Here is a 14,181-nt window from a genome sequence, read left to right on the forward strand (position 1 = left end):
TGTAGTTAACTCAAGGAGCAAAACATTCACTATGATATATATGTCTCTACTTAGCAAAAGCATTAAAAGACCAAAAAAAATCAAACAAATGTGGATGATATGGTATTTCTAATAATACTTTTACATATTAATTTTGCTTTCAAGCGGTTTTCATTTTTTGAATGGCCATCTAGATTTCTTTATATTTTATATGGTTTATTATCATTTATTATCTATGGTTTATTATTTAAATGTAATGTGTGGTTTATTCTCTTGCAAAGTTAAAAAAATTTATAAACTGTTTAAAGATATTTTGCTTTATTTAAATATATTTGCTTATAGAACTTAAACTGAGAGAAGCAGTTTCTTTTTAAAACTAGTCGTTAAAATTATTGCATTGTGGTATTACAGACAATGCTATCGCACTGCTTTGACAAAGGGAGTGAGCTAAATATTTATATTAATTTATTCGTATTTCTTTTATGTATAACCTGCTTGATAAATGTTACTATTTGTAACAGAAAAGATTTTAAATGAAATACAGTTAGGAAATTACTCCCAAACAATTTATTTTTGTATCATATTTGCATCCAAAACAATTTAATAGAAAATATAAGCATGTGAAATGTCCTCAAATGGAACACCGCTGTCATATTTGACGAGGTGCTGCTTTCCTCCTTAACACATTCTTTATCAATTCCAATTCAGACAATTTCCAATATTCATAATAATTTCAGAAACAAAAACAACACAAAGTTCAGAGGGGTTGAAATGATACTTTTAGTTCAAGCTTATCGGAAAACTTGAGATATATATTTTTGTAACATTTATGTATTTATTTTTATATAATTTATTTGTTACATAATCTCTTATAGATATAGGAAAACCTTTAGTTCTTTGACTAAACTTTTCTTCACACACACATATACACACAAATATAGAACTAGAGGCTGTTCACATGTGTGTTTGCTGCGTGTTCCTCAGAAATAAGTTGTGTTTTAATATCTACTGTATTGAACATTTGACCTATTTGATTTGTTGTGTTGCTTAATGTTTATTTTGATGAAAAAAAAAACAAATGCATTTTGCACAATTTTTCATAACTTGCTATTTTGTTTTTGAATCCTGCACCTTTTGAAGGTGACAGAAAATGCTTGTTTGTGCTTCTGCCTTAAAAGAATGCATCTTATTAGCATGTACTGTGTGACTTCACCTACTACTACAACCACTACTACTATTCCTTTAAAATTCCACATCAAAGCAAAGAGGTTTTAATAAAAATTTCTTGTAAATAGAAATTGAGAAAGCGTTACACATTTTTATATTATGTTAACTGAATCTTGTGGAGACAGATTTTATTGTTTCTTTGTTTTCCTTTCAACTTTTAAAATCATCCCATTTTCAGTTTTCTAATAATTATGCTTCAGAAGTTTTGAGATGAGGAGTGATAATTTGTATTATTTTGATTACAGTTCTCACGTTGGTAATTATTTTCACCACCTTTCAGCTGATGTAACTGTTAACCTTCTTCAGGCGCACCTTTTCGAACTCTGAAACCTTTATGAAATTTCAAACTGATCTCTTTAATCCAGATTGTTCATGTGGCATAATGGTTAAAGGTGTTACTTAGTACTATTTAAGGAGAGTAGAAAGTGGATTTTGGTTTTATTTTTGGCTTTCTCATAACTCTCGCTTCCCTTATTTTATTCTTTAGTCCACACACTCCATGAGCAGTGTTTCTGACAATGAGAGAAGAATCACTGTTTTCCAAGTTGAAATCTATCCAACTAACTAGTTTAGTTTTTGACAATGAAGTAATATTTTATTTTTTAGCTCTTTACATCAAGTGGCCTCATGCCTTGTCTGAAGCGATTTCTATAAAAAAAAAAATCAGTTCTAAGAAACAATCTTTTGAAAGTTCAATCCTTGCTGCAGAGGATAATAACTAAGGATAATATAAAAGTTAACACTTCTATCCGTTCATGACTGATAGAATGAGAATAATCTACCTTTGTGGATTAAATAAAAGGGTTTAATTTGAAATTCTGTACAGATTTTCAAATACGATAAGACTTGCCTGAAGAAGGTCAGAAATTAGCTGAAATGTAAAAATAACATTCAAGGTGAGACAAGTAGTCTAAATACTTCCAATTTCCAATAGTTATTTTTGAAAACAAGTTTGGTATCTGGTCTTGTCAATCAGTGAATTAATGTTGATTTTAAAACTTTTTAATGTTTTACCCATCAGGAAATGATAAGGATCAAGATTTTTTTAGTGTTTCATTGTTTTCTGGTTGCTTTTTACAAATATGAAATATCTGTTAGCATATTTTACACAAGGTTTGTCTAAGATGATGAATGAAAGCATTTGTTGACTCCATGAAGAATGTTTTTATTTACATTTTAAACATTATTAATATTATTGAAATGTATTTCTATGCTAGTACAGTACTTTATTAATAATACTACAGACCATATATGAACTCAGCATATGACCCTTATGACATTTAATGGAATATGGTTAGCATAACTTTATATGACCTCACTCGAATACCTTCCTAAATATAAAATTAATGAAATTGATTTACTCTCAGAAGAACATGTTACCATTAAAAAAAAAATGGTGCTTGTCTAGTATAATGAGATTGCAAAGCCATGCATTTTAGGTACGAGCACTGTTTACATATTTACGTATCATGTTGAATTTAGTGAAAATTACTAAGAATAAGCAAGTAGAAGAGATCTGCTAGAACTATTTTTTACCAAAACAAAAAAAATTGCGGAGTTGTTAAAATCATAGATGGCAGTTATCTCTCTTGGGTTTTAAAAACTCTTTCACATTAGCCAATACAACAAAAATAAAATCTGATAAATTTTACTTGTAATTATTTTTCTACTGGATTATGATTCATAATTTTTGGAATTTTTTACTAATTTCAACATGAAATGTAAGTAATTTTTACTTCTTGAAATATATATATAAAATCTAGTTTATGCCTACTCCTTGAAAGCAGTTGGCACTGTACTTGGATATGTCAATTTCCATTTTTACATAGTTTCTGCCGATTTATAGTTATGAAATTTCATGAAATATTTTTACATAGTTTCTGCCGATTTATAGTTGTGAAATTTCATGAAAAAAATATGCATGAGAGAATAACCATAATGAATATATTTTCTTATTTTACTCTTAAACAAGATAAATACTCTTAATAAAGAATAAACATATAATCTTCTGCTGGATTCCAAGCCACATCATAAATGAAAAAGCAGATAAAGCAGCAAAAGAGTCATTACAACAAAACTCTACAACAAGAAAATCCCTTATATAGATTTAAAACCAAAAAATAAAAATGTATATATTAAAAAAAAAAGAAAAGAAAAACAGGTACAATGGAACTTGTGTAGGGAAAATAAATTATACAAAGTAACACCAATCATCAGAATAGGAAACACAAGAAAAAATGTCGAATAGATTTAATAATAACGAGATAATAGGACACGTTTATGCCATCCATTTATATTTGCTGAAAGGAGAAGAACCTTTTGTATAACATTCTAAGAACCCTACACATATTGACAGGCTGTATGGACTTTGAGCAGACCCAAATGAGATACTATCAGAGCAACTACCTTAAGAGAAGTATTTGACATGGTTGACTTAGCAAAATTTTCTTGAATTCCTAAAGGAAACAAATAAAATATAACCAAAAGATTTTATTACACCATTAATAACATTCAACTACCACCTAACATATTAAAATTATTGTTTCGGTATTAAATAACCCAAAAGATGTTGATAAAACAGACCGAAGCAAAAACAAACATGTTCTGCAAAATCAAAAACAGTTTCATCTACAAATCAAGCACTATGAATAATATTTGAAAATATAAAGAATTTCAGTATAAAAACTCTTTTTCAAAATTACTGGATTCAGCATTAAATGACCCAAAAAAGGTTGATATGTTCATCGTAAAAAAAAGAAAGAAAAAAAATCAGAAATTAGATTTTTAAGCAAAAATAATTTTCTGTAGCCTAATACTGAATACCCCTTATTTCTTTTTTCTTTTTAGATTATGAAAAAGTAATTTCATTTTTAAAAAATATTTAAGTAGTCATTTTTTATATTGCTATGTTATATTAATCTCTTTAAATCTATAAACCATATCTTGTTTTAAAAAATCCTTTAAACTTACAGGAGATATGAGCGTGGGTATTAACATCATAAAACCTACTGCCTTAGTAATGTGCATTCTGCCTATTCTTTTTGCCAATTAATCACATTTCTAAACTCCAAAGACACCATAAATTTTTAACAGTATGTAGATTGTTATGAATTTTTTAATGGAAAAATGTTAATCTGAGTCCAAGTAAATTTGAAAATACATGTTCTATGTTTCGTTTACATTTTGAGAAGTTTATTGCATTTAAGTGATGTCAGATGCAACGCTATGCTAAACATATTTCTTTCAGGTTCCATGATAAGTGGAAAAGTGCCCAATTTATACACTACTGCTTTAAAACTTTCAACAAAATTATTTAGAAGTGTTTATAAAATCATCTCTCTGTTTAGAATATTCTTTTCATTGAAAGCATTTATCCTAAAAAGATTATTGATGTTTGGGCTCAAGTTTTTTCTTTTTATTCATTTTAATCAAATTACTATTACGTATGTGGCTCAAATCTACATAGATTCATTATAAAATGATCTACATATCTTTACTACTTGCTCAAATGATAGCATTGATGGCAGTAGATATAAAATTAAGTATTTGTTGACTAATAAATTTAAGTATTGGCTAAAAGAAAATTAAAATTTATATTTAATAAATAATTCCCATTTGATAATTTGGTTCTTGTTTAGAATTCACCCTTTATTTAAAAAAAACAAAAAAAAAAAAAAAAAAATAAGTAAAAATCTATATGATGTACGAACTTGTGACAAAAGGAAATATCATATTCCAAAAATCATAAATGGATCAAGTAATTTTATTTTAAATAATAAAAACTAATTTTTGGAGTGAACAAAGAGCAGCTGTCTTTTTGAAAACAATCTTTTTTTTTTTTTTTTTTTTTTTTTTAAGTACAAAGGGAGATAACTAACCAATAGTTCAAATTTGCAAAATTTATATTGTAATGCCTACGAATTCCCATTAATCACTTAAAACGATTTTCTTTATCAAAATAAAACTACATTATCAATTTACGTAATTTTTGGAATATGATATTTTCATTTTGTTACAGGTACATGCATCATACAGATTTTTCTTTATTTTTGTTTTTTAATTCATGGGAATTTTGGACAAGAACTAATAATTTTAGTAATTTTCTGAACTTATTAAATTTATTTGTACACACACTTTCCAAAAACTTGATCTTTGTATGATGTAAACCGTAACTCCATATGAATCAGTATCAGGTACAATGTTTTTGAGTGCACCGATTCTGTTTTTGGCATTAATTTCCCTCATCCTTTCTAGAACTTAGTATTTACAGAAGGGAGACGTAAAATTTCCCAACATCCATAAGTAAAAATGTTCCTATGGAACTGATTAGATTCGAACTTGAAACATCAGGTTATCAGTTGTTGGAGCTATCCACTTTACCATCACTTTCTAATGATATAACTTAATCTTTTTGCCTTATCAAATTTATAAGCAATTTATGCTAGGAAGATTTTAGGACAAGTTGGGGATCAGTTTATAAACAAATTTCTGTACATAATGACTCGAATGCATTTCAGATAAAAAATACTGTAATAGTACTTACATGATATGTAGAAATTAGCAAAAATTTCAAAAAATTATTCAGTAGAAGATCTAGAATTTTTTTCCAAAAAAATCCATAAATATTTAACACTCTGTCATTTTTTATTTTAAAATAGCAGATTACAATTATTTTGTTAGAATCATAGATTGCAGTTACCGTCTCTTCCCACACACACATTTTAAGAATTGTTCTACATTAAAAAATACAATAAAGCTCTATAATTTGATAAATTTTATTTGTAATTATTTTTCTATTCGCTCATTTTTAATAATTTTTGGAATTTTTAATAATTTCAATATGACACAAGTACCATGTTTTTATCTAAAATCTATTAATTTGAAATCTCATTGTACTGCATAAGCACCTAAATTTCTCTTATTACAAATTAATAAAAAATAAAATCATTTTTTTTTTCTTTTTTTTTTTTGTGTCTACAAATTTAAATGAGTGAATTTTAAAAACATCTCTTTAAATTAAGTAAAAATAAAAAACAATTGATATTTAAAAAAAAAAATTAATTTTGACAATTTCATATTTTATAACTTCTTTAGTAAATGAACATTATATAACAAAAGCAAATTTTATTAATTCTTTTTTAATCTTGATGATTCTGTATATTAAAACTTTGGTTATTTAACATTACTTACATGTTTTTGACTGTTTTTCTCATTTTTTAAAATTATTTTCACAATGATTCAGTTTTAGGCATCTTTTAGGCATCTTTTTTTTTTTTTTTTCATAGTAAGTATGCAATAAAATCTCATGAATTTCAAACTTTATTTAATCCACTGGATTAAATAGTTCTCATTCTAGGTCTTTTAGACATTTAGTATTAATTTTGTTTCTTTCACTGATAGCAGCTATTTAAGAGCATATCTATCCTAGTGTATTGAATAGAAGTTTTAGTTTAAAATTCTTAAGCAGTTACTTATGACTAGGGCTAGGACAACAGCATATTCTTTTCATTGTTTTGACTCTCGAGTGTATATTCGTTGATATCTTATATGCTTTTATATAGCGTGATGTGGTTTTCGGTTGATTAACTGTGTCTAAGTGTGTCGGATATATATCCGAGAGTCAAAAGAATGATAAGAATATTCTGTTGTCATAGCCCTACTTGTTACTTAAAACATTTAAAAGAGGCTAAAAAGTGCAACGGTTGAAATGTTGTGGAAATGGAAACAACCAAGATTAGGAAAGCCATCCAAAACATGTCAGTAAGGCATATCAAACTGAGGACCACTTGTGTGATCATTAATGCTGAATATTTTTATTACTTAAACTTAGAAATAGGGTTGCAGAGTTGGAAGAAATATGGCACAACTCCTATGATTCCAAAAATTCTGACTGGTCATCCCTAAAATTCGGACTCTAAGTCTTCCAATATTCAATTTGTCTATTGATTCTTTCGAGATGAAAAAATATCCAGAAATTCCTCTCCTAATAAAAAGTAAAAATGAAGAAAAATCTGTATGATGTACATACTTGTGGCGAAATGAAAATATTATATTCCAAAAATTATGTAAATTTATCAAGTTATTTTTCTTTTTAAATAAATTCATTTTTAAGTGATTTCAGTGATGAATTTTTAGGCATTATTAACATAAATCTATCATGCATCATTAAGTTACCCCCCCCCCCACCTCTTTTTTTTTTTTTCTTCTTCCAAATTGGTGATTTAGACAATCACTCTCAGGTATTTGATTTTCGTATTTAAAAATAAAACTATATTATCAATTTATATAATTTTTTAAATATATTTTCGTTTTGTCACAAATTTGTACATTATAAGATTTTTCATTTTGTTTTTTAATATGGGGAATTCTGGACAAGAACCGAAAAGCATGCCATTATTCAACGAACAATGCATATTTATTCATGTTAGATGATAAAAACTGGTATTGTTGGCCATTAAATAATAATAATGAAATAGTTTTTGTGCAGGCTGCAAGTGAGCTTGCAAAGGTCTGAATGCAAGCCATAGATTGCAAATTTGATATTACTGTTATCAATAACACTTAATTTTTGAAGTATGGAAAATGGCTTATAATTTTATTAAAAATTAATTTTTGTATAAAATGTTTTCCTCCTATAGAACAGATATCCTATAACAATTAATGATTATTAACCTGAATAACTTCCACAGCAAATAAATATGGATTCTGTTGCGAAATATATTTTTAAAAAATTTATTTGAAAGAAAGCAAGAAGCCACTTAAACAAAATACAACATTATTTAAGCATTAAAAAAAGAAATTGAAATTTCAGTATCCTTTCTAATGTCATTGCTATCATTCTGTTTTATTTTTTCTGTTGATTTTTTATGTTTTTTTCTTTAATCTGCTTAACAATAAAACTTTAATAACTTGTATTAGGTTGAAAAGAAAGTTCTTGCGGGATTTTTAATTTTAATTTCAAATGATGTATTTTCAAATAAGTTTTTGTTATAATACCTTTACTTTATATATTATTTTAAAGAGCATTTTTCGCTCTATCTAATCATTTAAATTAGAATCATTTTAAAATAATTGTCAGACCGTTGAATATAAGATGGAAAAAAAAGCAAATTCACACAATTTTCTTATTTGAATTCAAGCTAGGCTGAAAAACTGCTAAAATCGGCTTGCAATATCAATGAAGTGTTTGGCCCAGGAATCACTACTGAATGCACAGTACAATGGTGGTTTAAGAAATTTCACGGCGGCAATGAGAGTTTTTAAGATGATGAGCGTAATGGTCAGCCATCGGGTGTTTACAATAATCAAATAAGAATCCAAACCAATCCATGCACAACTGATCGAGACCATGCTTCTGAATTAGATGTAACATATGTAACATTTCCAACCACTTCAGAGAGATTGGATTGACAAAAGAAACTTGATAAATGAATGCCTCACGAATTGAATGACGCCTAAAAGAAACTCTATTATGAAGTGTCATCTTTCCTTTTACGCAACAAGAACAACCTGTTTTTTGACCAGGTTATGACTTGCGATGAAAAGTTGGTTCTTTACGACAACCAATGATGCTCAGCTCAGTGGTTAGATCCCAACAAAGCTCCATGACACTTCCCGAAGCCAGAGTTGCACCAAAAGAAGGTCATGCTGACTGTTTGATGGTTTGCGACCAGTCTCATCCATTACATTTTTTTTAATGCAGGCGAAACCATTATGGCTGAGATGTATTGTCAACAAATGGATGAAATGTGTCCAAAACTTTGATAACACCTAGCATTAGTCAGCAGATAAGGTCCAATTCCCCTCCACGACAATACCCGACTGCACATTGCTAAATCGACTCTGCAGATGTTGAATAGAATTGGGCTACGAAACTCTGCCTCATCTGCCATACTCTCCAGGCCTCTCACTTTCTGACTACCACTTTTTCAAGCATCTTGACAACTTTCTGCATTTGAAATGCTTCAAAAACCTAAGCAATATTATCGGCACAAGAATGCAAGATTTTTATGTTACTGGCATAAATATATTTTGTGTTGGTAAAAGTGTGTTGATTCTGATGGTGCTTATTTCGATTAATAAATCTTTTTTTGAGCCAAGATATGTTCATCTGAATTTAAATTTAAAAAAACGCAAGAACTTTCTTGTCAATCTGATAATTAATAATTACTGATCTTGACAATTTTTATGCAGTTTAATATTCAAAAGAGGACAAGAACGAAGACATGAAGTGTGAGCGACAATACCAGTCTCCTTTCTAGTGGCTGCCATCATGATTCTAGTAAATAAGACATGACTATTTGTCGCATCTAACCCGTCAGCATTTTATTCAGTATGTACTTTGTCTATTGGATACTTTTAAATTAAGATTAATACATGACTTTAGAGAAAAAATATGTTAGCCAATTTTTTGTTTGGTTTCTACTTTAAAACAAAATGGCTACCATTTTTATTGTTTTACTTTTTTATCTGTTCATTTTTTTTTTTTTTTCTTCAAATTGTAGATGAACGAGATTAAGTGTATCAATGCAACAACATATTTTGTATAATCCTCTCTGAGATAACAATAAACTCATTGTTTATTTTACATATAAATAATGATTTGATTGTAATAAAAAAAAAAAATTGTACTTTTACATTGCAGAATTACTTATCTAATTGAGCTGAATGTATTACAAAAATGTAATTGGTCGTTTTGATAATTAAATCTTGTGAAAAAATAGTTTATTGCTGAATGCCAGGAGTAAATGATTGTATCTCTGGGGTTTTGTAATTTATCACTTCCCAGTCCTTAGCATTCAAGAAAGTGGACCCTCCTCATTCACTTGCCATGCATCTAATTTTGCTAACAGCGCAATTCATTCTGCTGCCTCATTCTTAATAATAGAAAGCTCTTTTTCTATTGGACTTTTATTAGTGATAATTAGTCTTTAAATTTTTTTTTCTAACAAACTCTGAACAAAATAAAAATAACAATTGTGTTTTAGAATTTTTTAGATGAGGATTGATAATTTGGATTATTCAGGCTACTATTCACATCTTGATTGTTATTTTCACACCGTTTCGGCAAATCTAACCTTTGACTGTTAGATGCATCTTTTTACAGAATTACGAACTGAAACCTTCTGCATGGGATTCTTGAGTTTATAAAAATGCACCTGAAGGTTGGATGTTATATTGGGTGTAATGTGATAACAACCAAGATAAGAGTAGTAGTCATGCAAATAAAAATTGTGATCACATCAAAATTTTGTCCACTTCGGACAATTTTTTTTTATTTAGGGCCTGGATTGACATTTTGGTAGAGTCAATTGCAAATCCTGTATGTTTTAATAGTTTATTTATTCATTTACTTACATACACACACATTAGTATGTGTGTGTTTGTGTGTGTGTGTGTATATATATATATATATATATATATATATATATATATATATGTATATTTCTGTAGAAATATATTTTCTTATAATATATACCAATCCTTATTTAAGAAGCTCAATGTAATTACAGAGCAATATAGTGAATAAATAACAAAAAGTTATATTCCAAAATTAATGATGTTGACCATCTTATAGTTTATTCCTTTAATTCAGTTGACTTATACAATTCTTGACAGTATCTGTTTCGTAGCGCAAAATCAATGACCTAATTATTATATCAATCAGTGAATCTATTTATGCCCTTAACTCATCAGAAGAAACAATCAATCTGACAAAAGGAAATGAAGTGTGATTTGACATGATTAAAATCCGAAAATTGGAAGAGAAGCTGCATATACATTTTTCCATTACGCCATTTTGAATTTTGACGGATTGATTGTTATTTCTTCTGATGAGTTAAGGGCATAATAGATTCACTGATTGATATAATAATTAGATGATTGATTTTGCGCTACGAAACAGATACTGTCAAGAATTGTATACGTCAACTGAATTAAAGGAATAAATTATAAGATGGCTAACATCATGAATTTTGGAATATAACTTTTTGTTATTTATTCTATATTAGTCCTTGCGTGAAAGAGCAGGACACAAAATGTTTTAAATAATAATAATAAAATAGCAATAAAGAAGACTTTTGCTGGCGAGGACTACTATTGACCGTAACCAGTTATACAATCCTTTTGAAATTTTCATCTCTATTTTTCTCGTTATGTACTGAATATTTGTTAATGAAACCTATATGAAATATGTTCTTATTAAATTTTAAAGATTTTCTATTCTGAAAGAAGTTTAAAAAAATTTAATCTAAAAAAGTTATTTTAAAGTTTTTAAAGGAGATAATTTTATAAAATCAACAGTAGATTTTCTGCAGTGCAGTGTAGACTACAGTGTATTATGGACTAAGTCACTGCTGAGAGTCATGTGAAGCTTCCTCCTGGTACACTGTCGGGGGTGGGGGTCCCTAACTAGCGCAAGCAATCAATCAATTTGATTAAAAAAATAGCCGATTTCACCGATTTTGATGGGAGTATGGAAGGGTGGAATATTTGTTGATCCTCGTTCTATCCCAGACTACGTCAGATCTTCCTATTGATTCCAACTGGACCTCAACCAAAGAAAACTTTTATACCTTTAGCTTTTATTATATTTTTACAGCTGTTTCATCTTGAATGACTATACAATCAAACAAGATTTGAATTTTACACTAAAAACAAAAAGAAACTTCAGAGAAAAAGTTTACATATATACAATTAAAAAAGATTTTTAAATCAATATTGAACATGCATGCACCTATCTCTTATCAAGGCAGTTAAGATATTCCTTTAATATTGATTTGTGCCTATAATATATATGCAAACTTTTTTTGTCTGAAGGTCTGATTTTTAGTGCAAAATTTAAGCCTCTGGATCTGAAAAGTGGGAAATTTATTCCTTGGTTGAATCTTGATTGCACACACACACACACATAAAATTTTCAGAATGTGAGAGATTATATAATTATTTCCACAACCAAACAACGTCGCAGCTCACAAGAGCTATGACAGTCAACAAACTGGAAGTCAAAGACTCAAGTTTTGCTCTTATTTGGACTCATCAGTTAGACATATCTGAACTCTGGATTCAAAACCTGAGTTCGGATATGTCTAATTGATGAGGGTAAAACTCCAGTTTGTTGACTGCCATAACTCTTGTGAGCTGCGATGTTGTTCGGTTGTGGAAATAATTATATAATCTCTCATATTCTGAAAATTATATTACTAATTGCTCGCTAGGTTAGCATTATTGGATGGCATCATTCTGGCGAGTTTAAAATTCTTACTTGTGAGACATCGGCTTGGGTTATAGCTGGTTGGATAACCACGTCCCTTGTTTGAGACAAAGTAGGTCCATTCCACAGTTGGATTTCGCCGCTGTTCACTTGATCTGTGTTTGTTAATAGACTTGTGTGCGGGGCATTTTCTCAGTTGGTAGAGTGCTTGCCTTGCATGCAAGAGTTTCGGGTTTTGAATCCTGAGTTCAGATATGTCTAACTGATGAGCCCAAATGAGGACGAAATTCGAGTCTTGGACTTCTGGTTTGTTGACTGTCATGGCTCTTGTGAGCTGCGATGTTTGGTTGTGGAAATAATTATATATATATATATATATATATATAAGGATTTTGTTTTTTTTTTCTTTAGAGGAACTAAACTTTTAAAATAAATTGCAGAAAAAATATTTTTAGTATACAAATATACTGTTTATTCCAAAGATTAATTTTTGGCATTTATAATTTAAATACAATTTTAGGCATGTGGCTCTCCTGCATAAGGCAGAATATAGAGGTCCAATTTTCGATAAATGTGCAATAAATTAGGTTGTATTTTTGCAATAATGTGTTTACTGTTGTTTTCCAAATTGTTTATTGTGTTTGGTTCATCAACTTAAACATGGGATTTTACATATCCTCAAAGAAAATTTGCACAATTTGCAAATGCTTCTCGGATGTCAATCTCTTCATGATAAATCGCCAAACCAAGCTGAACTCAAAATAACCGATAGTTAAAAAATTTGCAATTAAAGAAAATGAAGTTGTCAATATAAAGTTTGCCGCTTCTAAAAAAAAAGAACATCTTGTATGTATATATATATATATATATATATATATGATGGACTCTCCCATCGATTTCGACGTATGAACTTCCACCACAACAATTAAGTTGTTCGGAAATCCACACAGATGATTTGTTTATAGTTGCAGAGGCTTTGTGTAGAACCATATTACTGCTAACCTTTGTCGGTGCAGACGACTGCCACAGAGTATGCAGTAAACTGCAGGTTTTTTCATCAGAGTTCCTTTTCCAAGATATGTCTTAACAAAGACTAGGGGTACATCTCTCCCAGTGAATTAATGCGCTCCCAGATACCAACCTGGAAATTTCTATGACTTGGCACTGATTATATATAATATAATAATTTTTTTTTCTTTTGTTTTTTGTCTATTGATATTCATATTAAAAACCCTTCTTACTATTTATTTAAAAAGAAAATACAATTTTGTTATATATAGGTTGTGAAACTGCATTCATCTGCAAAAGATCTAGCTAATTTGCATATTCATTTTAAACATTTATTTTAATTAATTCCTTATTAGTTTGTTTTTTTCGTTTTTTTTATATGGGATGATCATCTTTAGTTAATTATTACGTGTAATTATATTCAGGCAGATATTCTACATGATTTATACTTGTGTAATATTTGTGTAAAAAGTTTATAGTAAACATAAACCTCTTTCTATATATATATATATTTATGTATGCGTATATATCTTTGTTTAAAAAATTTTGCTTACAAAACTCCTCTGTCGGTCTACAGACATGAAACTTAATATACAGGGTATTCAAACCCATGCAAAACTTTATATTTTGGTTTTAGCCAGGGAAAATCAGTGTAAAAGTGTGAAAATTAAAAAAATGAAATTTGCCAGGTAAAGGTCGAATGACAGCATTATGAATATGCATGCATAACATAATAGCTATAAGTTCATGTTTTA

General features: G+C 28.8%; 1 protein-coding gene across 5 annotated transcripts in view; it reads left to right on the forward strand.

The window, feature by feature from the left end:
• The window catches only part of LOC145279834 (uncharacterized), a 192,612-nt gene that overhangs the window by 172,006 nt on the left and 6,425 nt on the right, over positions 1 to 14,181 (forward strand). For 2 of the 5 annotated variants that reach the window (XR_013868465.1, XR_013868466.1), the window contains one exon: positions 9,400 to 9,538. The exons of the other annotated variants lie outside the window; for them this stretch is intronic. The gene's annotated coding sequence lies outside the window, so the exon portion shown is untranslated. The remainder of the gene's footprint in view (positions 1 to 9,399; positions 9,539 to 14,181) is intronic. 5 annotated transcript variants of the gene reach the window in all.

Source organism: Euprymna scolopes, chromosome 7 (assembly GCF_053919585.1).
Source record: "Euprymna scolopes isolate OS-2025 chromosome 7, ASM5391958v1, whole genome shotgun sequence".
NCBI classification, from domain to species: domain Eukaryota; kingdom Metazoa; phylum Mollusca; class Cephalopoda; order Sepiida; family Sepiolidae; genus Euprymna; species Euprymna scolopes.